The 11,220-nt window shown below is 38.4% G+C and overlaps 1 long non-coding RNA gene across 1 annotated transcript in view; it reads left to right on the forward strand.

Annotated features, from left to right (window-relative positions):
* The window catches only part of LOC140624133 (uncharacterized), a 28,826-nt gene extending 24,730 nt beyond the window's left edge, over nucleotides 1-4,096 (forward strand). The window contains exon 2 of the long non-coding RNA XR_012023661.1: nucleotides 2,159-4,096. This is a non-coding gene — a long non-coding RNA (uncharacterized lncRNA). The remainder of the gene's footprint in view (nucleotides 1-2,158) is intronic.
* Nucleotides 4,097-11,220: the final 7,124 nt, after the last annotated feature.

Raw genomic sequence — 11,220 nt, forward strand, 5'->3', positions numbered from 1 at the left:
TTCCATGTTCATGGATTGGAAGAGTTAATATTGTCAAACTGTTTATTAATGATCAATTAACTTATGACAAAGGAAGAAAGAACATACAATGAATAAAGAACAGTCTCTTCAATAAATGGTGTTGGGAAAACTGGACAACCACGTGCAAAGGAAAAAACTAGACCATTACCTCACACCACACATAAAAACTAACTCAAAATGGATTAAAGACTTGAATGTAGGACCTGAAACCATAAAATTCCTAGAAGAAACATTGGTGGTAAACATCTGAACATTGATCTGGGCAATGATTTTTGAGATACGTCTCCAAAAACAAAGATTAAAAAAAGGAAAAATAAATGACTGGGACTACATCAAATTAAGAAGTTCCTGCACAGAAAAGGAAACCATCAGCAAAGTGAAAAGTCAACCTACTGAATGGGAGAAAATATTTGCAAATAATTTATCCAATAAGGGGTTAATATCCAAAATATATAAAGAACTCATACACTTAAAAACAACAAAAAAATGAAATTAAAAAATAGAAAATCTGAACAGACATTTTTTCATGTGGAAATATGCATATGGCCAACAGGCACGTGAACAGATACTCAACATCACTGATCATTAGGGCAAGGCAAGTACAAATCACAACAAGATACCACTTTACACCCATTAGAATGGTTATTATAAAAAAAAAGACAAGAAATAACAAGTGTTAGTGAAGATATGGAGAAGAGGGGACTCTTGTGCACTGTTGGTGGGAATATAAATTGGTGCAGCCACTATGGAAAACAGTGTGGAGGTTTTCACTATGGAAAACCTACCACATGATCCAACAATTCCACTTCTGGGTTTTTATTCAAAGAAAACAAAATACCAATTCAAAGCCATACCTGTACTATTATGTTCTCGCAGCATTATTTACAACAGCCAAGGTAGGAAACAACCTAAACACCATCGATGAATGAATGGATAAAAGAAGCAGTGGTGTGCGTGTGTGTACATACATATATGTAGTCAAAAGGTACAAATTTCCAGTTATACAATAAGTCATGGGTGGGGGGCGTCTGGGTGGCTCAGTCATTTAAGCATCTACCCCTGCCTCAGGTCAGGATCCCGGGGCCCTGGGATCGAGCCCCCACCCACCCCCGTTGGATTCCCTGCTCAGCGGGAGCCCGTTTCCCCCTCTTTTTCCCCTCCTGCTCACGTTCTCTCTCTCAGTCACTCTTTCTCTTTTTAAATAAAGTCTTTTAAAACATAAAGTAAGTCATGGGAAGGTAATGTAAAAAATTATATATCAATTGGGAGATTTTTAACAAGAATTTCTAAGTTATGTAAATAATTTCTAGTTTTGGTAGCCATTCTCTCTTCAGTTTGTTCCTATATCTTTTTACTTTTCGTACTGTACTATATACATCTAATATCCTGCCCCTTGCTGGTTAACTATTTGCAAAAATATTCTCATTTTCTTTACTTTGAATATTGATTATAGGCTAAAACGGCATTTTCATAATCCTCCAGGTATACAGTACAATATGAAATGAATAATCATAGAACTGAGTAATTTTTGGTGAAGTGTATCATGGACAATTTAAACAGTATCCTTACCGTACACTATTTGGATTTCAAATGGTTTTAACCCAAATGAGTATTTATTTTTAATGTGGGGTAAACTGCATCTTTAACAAGCCTTTATGCTAATTTTAAGTGCATTTTTTGAGTCCTGTAAAACAACCTATTTGAAATAAGAAGTTAAATAGTAATTTTCAATTATCTGATTTACAGAAATCAGTAGAAAAAAAAAACGATAATTATACCTGCCATTTTAGTGAGCAAAGTCAGTCAAAATTCTTTGCCTTAGACTGTTATTAGTTACTACATATTGATACTGATCTTTTATTATGTAAATGGTCTTATATTAAGCATTAATGTAGAAAGGTTTTCTTAGGAAAACTTTAAGTATTTAATTAAGCCTGCAAGTTGAACCATGAAAATGAAAAATAAGAGAATGTCAACTTTAGTTCGAGGTGTTTGGTATTTGCCTGCACTTATCCATCTCCTTTTGGGTTCATGTTTCTGCCAGTGAGAAGGTATAGTAGACACTCTGGGTTGCCCAAATTACAACAGAGCTCCTCCTCTTCACAAAATTCTGTTGTTATTTTATGTTTCCTACCAGATATCTGCCTTCGTACCAGCTCTAGAGAGTCACCCTAGTTACTAAACCCTCTGAGGCCGTGCATCCTCCTGGTGATCAATGTAGTCTGTCCCAAATTAAAGACATTAAGGGAAGGACTGTCGGTTCACCGCTGGAATGGAGTTTTTCTCTCCTGCTACACGCAAACAAGAAAGCACGGCGCCTCCATGACCACTGGCAGGCACTGGCAATGGCAGAAAATAAGCCTGAGCACAAAGTTGAGGTCAGTGAGGGTGACGGGAAGGGCCGACTGATGAGAAGATTCACAAGGGTGGAGTGAAGGGTAGAGTGAAGTGAGGCTCCTGACCACAAGCTTGAAGGAGATACTCCACACCTGCATGACCCTAGTCGAGGCCCTGACTCACAGGACCCCAAATGGCAAGGCCTACAAATCTACACTTTATTTCAGAAGAAAAGACCCGATACAGCAACAGTATTAAGCTCAAGAGTTTCATCACAACCAACGGCTTCCTCAAAGCCAGAGGTCACGAGAGGCCAGGTTCAAACTCAAATTCTCCTCCATGTGCCTTCCCTCTTGGATCAGGAACCACCTGACCTGGGCCTGGACCCCCTCAAAAGCAGTGTCCCAAGGAGCTTCAGTAGGGGAATCCTGACACTCTGCTGATCACCTGAGCACCGCCTTGGTGTGTAACGGGCTCGGCGGGAGAACTTTCCAGGAGTCCCAGGGCACCTCGTCAGGCTCCAGACCAGATGCACGCCGTCGATCCCACTGCTATCTCTCAACAATGCCTACGAGCCGGTACAAACAATCAGAAATCATGGTTACAAAGCCACACTCTTAATCAGGATGTTTCATGTAAGCCACGGAGGCCAACCCCGGGCTTGCTGGAATGTCACACTGGCCGTAGACGGACAGACGCCTGACTCTGTGATGACCTCACCGAGCAGCTAACCAACCATCTCTGGAGAAGCTCCTCTTTCCGGTTTTCTTATTAAGAGACAATACATATATTTCATACTGTTCACACTGTATAAAGTACCCTAACTTACACAGGAGAACACTCCTTTATCCGCACTTATTTGGAGAAAGATGGGTAATAAGGCAAAGTATTCATCAAGAGAAAGGCTCTGTTTAGGCAAACATTGGCCCAAGTATTGCCAAGGATTTTTGGTGCTCTTGTACCTAGGAGAAGGATCTTTCTTTAGAGGCAGGTAGATGTGCTTCAGAAATAATCCTACCACAGGCACAGTGCGTTAGTACGACGCAGCGCTTGGTTCCCTGAGTAGGTTTTGTAGAAGGACATACTTCAGTCCTGATGATCTTACATCTTTTATCTCAACTTACTCCCTTTTTTTACAGTTCGATTTTGATAATAGTTTGCATTTGGTTTCACATTACTAATTTCATTTTTCTTATAGAAATTGATCATTACACAATCGTTTAAGCAGTTCTTTGCACCCAGCAGAGGTCCATACGGGGACATCTCTACATTTAAGTGACAATTTGGTTGAGGAACTACATATTCACATACTTATGACCTCCTCTGAAATCAAACTGTCCTTCGATTTTAGCCTTTCATCAACTGAACTAATTTAAATATTGAATATTTTTGCCTAGTTTTCTATAGCTGAAACTTTCACACTTGTTACTTCTTATGATGTAAGCTATTTCAAACTTTATGGTAAGCAAGAACAAACTAGGAAAGATTTTTTTTTAAAAAACCACCTACTCAAAGTCTAGACACAAATATTTTATAAGAAGGTAACTCAGTAAGCTATGCAATGTCTGCCTGTTAGAACTGAGCAGCTGGTGGACTGGACCTGTGAACACCAGAAAGCAGGGAGGTTTGCAATAGCTCCACTGTCAGGATATTTTAATTTCCCTGTGTGACCATGGTTTTGGTTGAAAAAAAAAAAAAACCCTCAAAATTCTTTTAATGGATCTGGAATATAAAATAATACATAGAGAGATAGGGAAGATGTTGGCACTAAATCCAGACTGGGTTTTAAAATATAAGATCTGTAAATTACACCGCTTCATGAATTTTGAACTCTCAGAACTTGCCAGAAATTTTGGCCCCAAATAAATGTCATAAATTAAATTTTAGTTAGAGCTATTTTTTATCAAGTTGATTCGATGCCATTGTTGTAAACTGACCAAATGTTTCTCTTAGAAACACCAAATGTACATGAAATGAATAGAGATATTTGAAAAAGGAATAGCCAAGTGAATATATAAAAATAGTATGTAGAGCAACATATTATCAAAGTTTTCAAATTATGGTTATAATTGAGATCCGATTTCAATATGAGTGTATGTTGTATTACATATTCTGAACTTCTTATTTAAATATCAAGAGTAGGATTTGACTATTTTAAACTATGATATTCAAAAAAAATAAAAAATAAACTGTGGTAGTCACATATGACATCTACAAAACTCTTATAACTTCTCTACTTTATTCTAAAAAATGGTGACACATAAGAAGGTATTCTTTTTAAGTAGGGAAAAAAGAAACTGAAGACCCTTAAATCATGCTGGAAATAAAAATAGGTAAAAAATTACTTGGAAAGCACCATGGCATCATAAAATATGGTACTAAATTACACCTCAAGGGGCACCCGGGTGGCTCAGTGGTTAAGCATCTGCTTTTGGCTCAGGTCATGATCCCAGGGTCCTGGGATAGAGCCCCCCTTCTTGGGCTCTCTGCTTAGTAGGGGGCCTGCTTCTCCCTCTCCGTCTGCCCACCCCTCCACTCATGCTCTCTCTTTCAAACAAATAAAAATCTTTAAGAATAAATACATACATAAATAAATAAAACCTCAAAAACCTGGTTTTAGCCTAGCTTTTCCAGTGGCCATGTGATGTTGGGCAAATTATATTATTTCCCTAGAATTCATGTTTCATATATTTCCCAAAAAAATGATTTGGCCCAGGTATTTTTTGTCTCCTTCAGCTTTCTTTTTATTAAGTCTTAGCTTTTATTATTTATACATGCCTGAGATTGTATATTTCACATGGATTTTGACCATTAAACTAGCCTCATGATTACGTTCACTTTATAGGTATCAATTTCTCAGTTATTTCCTATCAAACGTTGCAGACTAGCCCTGACTCTCCAGGCCTAACATCACGGTAGAGGCTACTCCTACTATTCCGGCTAATACCCCAACATTGATACTGTTGTTTCTGCAATTATTCAATTCTGCCCTAATGTCCTTGACTCACGAGATTAATTTCAGATTGAATTTCCAACTGATGCCCGTGGTAGAAGAAGCAAGGTGGAAATGTCCCTCTTGCTGAGCCCCAGGCCCGTAATGGGAGAACAGCTCCCCACAAGCAAACCCCAGAGCTCCTGGAAAGGGGGTCAGATACTAAGTGTTCGATACTGGGTTGATGTCTTCCAGAGTTCACTCCATTCTTTTGAACGCCAAAACTCTGTTATCTTAATAGAAGTGCATAGATTCCTGTTGTTGCTTTGGGAGGATTAAATCTGAAAGTAGGTTTGAATTCATACTGACACTGTGTTCTAAATGCATCTCCCACATGTCTAACATGTGACCGCACCATGGTGCAGCAGCTCCAAATGCAAATGTGGAAGATGAGCATGAAAAAGGAAACTACAAGATGCTATGGGGAGCACAAGAGAAACGATGACCTCCGCTTTGGCAAGTTAGAAAAGCTGTCCCAGAGGAAGTGACGTTGGGGTTGGAATTTTGATGAATTTTAGCAGCTCAACAGGTAGACAAGCATTAGGTAGGTCACTTATGGGCAGTAGAGACAGCATGTGCTGAGGCTGGGGAATCTGATATGGCTTGTTGGGCTTCAAGATAAGGAAACTCAGAATGTGTGGGAGCTGTGAAAGGGAGAATGAACGGGAAAGTAGGAGTTGGAAAGGGATTAGGCTGTGACTGGGATTTTTGTGTCACGCCAAAGAATCAGCACTTCATCTTTTAAGGCATGGAAGGTCACTGAGACATTTTAGATGCGAGAGAACATGATGTGCTTTGCATTTCCCAAAGAGCATGCAAGGATCTGCCAATAAAATTCTTCACGACGCTGGAAGCGTTCCTGAAAACTTTCCCTTAAGGGATAAAAATCAAGTTGTAGATATCTTATTGATAAAACATGATGTGAAAATTAAGAGGTGGAAAATTTACTTATTTAGCAAGATTTGGTTGATTTAGTTACGCCGTTGATTCTCATTAGCTGCATTTGTTATGCTCTGAAAAGTTGCTGTGAACATGCAGTTAGCGAACACTGAACCATGGCTCCTGGGGAAACCGAAGGTTAGACAGAGGTTGATGAAGCCTCCGGTCACACCAACCGACCAATCAATCCATCACCTTGTTTGAGAAGAGTTTCTGTTTGAAGACACCTCACTGGACATATATGATCGGTTCATGAATATTGAACTCAGCGCCAGCAGCACCATACCTCGTGCCCAAGCAAAGCTTGTCGGACACACACATCGTCTCCGTAAGGCATCAGAGCTTTCAAGTTTTTAGGAACCCGAGAAAGACAGAACTTCGGCATTATGCCGGAGGGGTATTTTAAGTAGTGAAATCACTAACAAAAGCGCAAAAATAAAAAAGATGGCATGATTAGACTGCACTCGTTTATTATGTGGGAGCCAAAAAAGAAAGCAGAGCTTTACCTTGTTTGACCTCAGCTGGGACTGTGCATATTGCTGCTCAGCACATGTACCTGAACGGTTGCAAAAGCACTGCAAAAAATGATTCTGGTATTATAAATAATTTTAGCAAGAAGGCAAATTTGCAAATATGGAATCTGTGAATAATGAAAATAGGCTGTATATTTACGGTGGCTAATTTTAAGTCAACTCTATTTAAGAAAGATTTCTTTGAATTCACTAGGTAGACTCTTAAAGGACATTCCTGGAACTCTTGCTAGGCAAAAATTACTGTAAGTCTGCCAAAACCTAATGTAGAAAACATTGTGTATTGATTCATAGGAAAATATACGTCTAATATAAACAATCTTAAAAAAAATGAAGGATGAATTTTCACTCCTAAACATCGAATCCAGTTTTCATGACAAAACTTGATATACTCAGCATCCAAATTCAATGATATATGACAGAGTTTTGTCCTAGACAAAAAAAAAAAAAAAAAATCTTCTGAATTTTTTTTGTATGTGGTATTTAAAATAGACTAAGAAAATTATCACTGAGCATTCTCTTTGTATTTCTGAAGTGAAAGAAAGAAAGACAAAGGAAGAAAGAAATTAATTCTGAACTTGCATTTTGAGTAAAGAAACATACGTCACTAGTTGATGACCTGTTTAGTTAAACTGATTCTCAGAAGATTAATAGAAAGTGAACAATGGGTTCCATTAATGATGTTTCAGTCTCCTTTCTCCTGCAAGGGCTTCTTGTGGTTGTTAATCTACCCAAAAATGGCTTTACTGAAATATTCTTGCTCGGAATAATAGCTTACTTCTGTCAGCCAAGAAGTCAAAACAGTAGGAGCATGAATAATACATGTTATATATGCATTAGTATCAAGTAAGCAGTGCTCCTAACTAGGGTATCTTTCCCTCATATGCTGTGAAAGCATTTTATTCCCTTTAGCTGTCAAAAACATTAACATTTCTTGAAGTAATCGTCCAGCTTTGTGAAATTCAACTTAAACTTTAGAAACAACATAATTCATTTATATGAATGAAAATTCTGTGATAATTTTTTCACAATTATTCCTTTACACGTTCATTTATAACTTATTCTTTTGGTCTAATAATGATGCCAGCCCTCTCACAAAGGTAATTATCAGCACTAGAAAATAAAGAATTGAGGAAGTATAAGTGACCCATGTTTAGGTTTTAGGATTATTGCTTTGATTGGGTTTTGCATTGAGCTTTAAACTTCAGGTCCAGAAAGGGAAACACAGTAGTTAGATCACTCTTATTCCTGTAAAGGAGTGAGCATCCTGGTTCTTCAATAGATATAAATATCTTCTTATAAGTAAATCCATAAAGGGATGTCGCTGGGGAGCCGACCGGCTCAGTTGGTAGAGCATGCTGCCTTTTGATCTTGAGGTCATGAGTTCAAGCTCCACGTTGGGCGTAGATCTTACTTAAAAAAAAAAAAAAAAAAAGTTAAAAATCTATAAAAGGATGTCTCAATTGGGTTTTCATATCAGGTCATTGAGTGTTCTCCATAAAGCATTTATTTATTTAAGAAATTACAAAAATAGATTCCATATATTTACTGTAATAAAAAAAATCTCAGGGGAGTAGAACAGCACAAATTCAGTTTCTCCTAAGTATTTCACCTCTGATACCATCATTTCACTCATTATACTCCTCAAGCACAAAATTCTATTGCCCCCGCTCCTTTGTATTTTCAGTCCTACCATTTTCACTTTATTCTTATCAGAAAATCCAATTCATAGATTCTCTTGCTTTTGTTGTTGTCGTCGTTGTTGTTTCCCCTCCCTATTGGCACTTCTCCTGTTTTCATTCTCTGGGGATGCATTCTGATCTGGGGGGTTCAGGCTTGTGAACTGTTCACAGGATCCTTCTAAAAAACACTATAAAGATATAGGGTGCCTGGGTGGCTCAGTTGGTTAAGCTTCCAACTTTTTAAATTTCTGCTCAGGTCATGATCCCAGGGTGGGGAGCCCTGAGGCAGGCTCCATGCTCTGGGCAGAGTCTGGGTGAGATTCCCTCCCTCTGCTCATGCGCTCTTGAAAATAAGCAAGCAAATAAAACCTTTAAAAAAATAAAAATAGGATAAAGCTATAAATCACAAGTACAAAATTGCCAGGGTTGTTTGTGGGGCTTTGGCAAGGACCTGCACCAGGGAGGGAACCTGCAGCCCAAGCTTCACCAGCTTTAAGTCAGCATCTGCTGGTGCCCCTTCCTCTCTAGGTGAGAACTGGGGTTTCTCATTCAACCACGGTCTTCTGGAATCCAACCCCCATCTCCTCAGGACCCACCTCCAGGTAATGAAGCAAAGACGTAGCAAATAGTATGACCTTGTCTACTGTCACCAAGAAGAGAATGATCAATAATCCGGTCTGAGTTCTCCCATCCAAGTACTAACCAGGCCCGACCCTGCTTAGCTTCCGAGATCAGACGAGATCGGGCGCGTTCAGGGTGGTATGGCCGTAGACTTCAGGGTGGTATGGCCGTAGACCCGGTCTGAGTTCTCAATGCCAGTTGAGAATTTTACAACATCCCCTTAGGACCTTCCTAGTCTTCATGAAGGCCTCTTCCACCATTCTCAGTAATCCTCAAGCCTCTGATCCTCCTGCATTTCCCATCAATCAGCAGAAAATCTTGCCTCTTATTTTATAGGAAAAAGAGATGGTAAGACATCTCTCAGTTCCTTTTTACCATACCTACTGACATAGTTGCGTAGGCCTCATTTTCCTTCTTGTTCTAATAGTGAACGGAGACCCCCACTTGTTCCTTGGATCACTCCCCCTTCTGTCTTTAGGATCCACGCTTTCTCCATCATCTCTTCCCTCTCCTGAATTCTCAACTTCTTCTCTTCTGGCTTTTTCCCATTTTCTATTCAAATGGGCCTGTCTGTATTCTTCCTTTTAAGATCAATTTCTTGACTTCTTGAAAGACGTATGAATCTTAACTACACTTTACTTTTTGTCCAACTCCTTTCATCTGCTATTACCAACTGGTTTTGGTTTTGACTGCTGCACTGAAATAGAATTATTTAAGTACTTTTGTCACTACATGCAATGAACACTTTGATTTGTATCTTAGTTACATTTTTGGAACTCTTTAATATTTCTATTTAATGTTCTTTTGCCTGAACAGGGAACCCAATTAAATCCTAAAATTTAAATCTTAAATCAATCCTGTGGGGTATTGATCCCAGGACCCTGGAATCATGACCTGCGTGGAAGGCAGACGCTTAACTGAGCCACCCGGTGCCCTAAAGAAATTCTTAGATTGTTGTATCTCAGAATTAAACAATACAGTAAATCCATATCTTGAAGTAAGCTATGCGTGGTGAAAAAGACTGTAGTTTGGGAATGTGATTGACATGATCTATTGCTGCACATTTACATAAATTCATCTATGAGTAAGCTGTCTTGATTTTTTTGCATATAGCATGAAAATTATATAATGACTAAAAATTAGTATTTGAAATTGCTTCCTACCTTGATTCTTTGAGATTTAGTTTTCCTAAACATTTTGTAATGTTATGACCAGGAGTGGGGACTCTCGGCATTTACCTCAAAGTCAAAATTTTCCAAATTATTTCCCCTTGAAAATTTAAAATCAATGATAGTTACGGACAACTTTGATCTCTGGGAATAATTTTATTTTATTTTAATTCTTTTTATGGGATTAGCTTTAAAAATCATTATGAAACTACTGAATATGAGTTCTGAATAGCATGGGTGAGATGAGAATGTTTGTTCATCTCAAATCAAGCTAATAACATGCTTATTTTTTAACAATGTGATCCAAAACTAGACAAAATATGACAGTTCTTCTAATATTTTCTCCTTATCCTATTCTTTTAATACTTGTGTGACATTGGACTAACAACATCTTAAGTCTTCTAATATTGATCATAAAACTGAATATAATTTAAATTATATTGCATTCTCAAATTATATATTTTCTCTTGTGAGATTCTTTTAGACAACATAAACATAGTTTAACCTTTATTCAGGCCATGCAGTATAGTGGCTGAAAGTAGATGTTGTTTTTTTTTTTTTTTTTAAGATTTTATTTATTTGAAAGAGAGAGAAAGACAGAGATAGAGGGAGGGAGCAGGAGCAGTGGGGAGAGGGAGAAGCAGACTCCTCACTGAGCCAGGAGCCCGATGCAGGGCTCGATCCTGAGGGGTATCGAGCCCAGGACCCCACAATCATGACCTGAGCCAAAGGCAGACGCTTAACTGACCGCGCCACCCAGGTGCTCCTAAAGGTAGAAAGAGATGCTGAGATTTAATTTCCCAGCCCAGCACTCAGCCCTAGTTTTGAAATCTTGTGCTAGATACTCTTTTCATGTGTTAAGAAAAGGATACGTAGCTCCTACTTTTTTATATGTGGTTGAGGAATAAGTGAGATAATTAGGTAAAAGG

This window comes from Canis lupus, chromosome 34 (assembly GCF_048164855.1).
Source record: "Canis lupus baileyi chromosome 34, mCanLup2.hap1, whole genome shotgun sequence".
NCBI classification, from domain to species: Eukaryota; Metazoa; Chordata; class Mammalia; order Carnivora; family Canidae; genus Canis; species Canis lupus.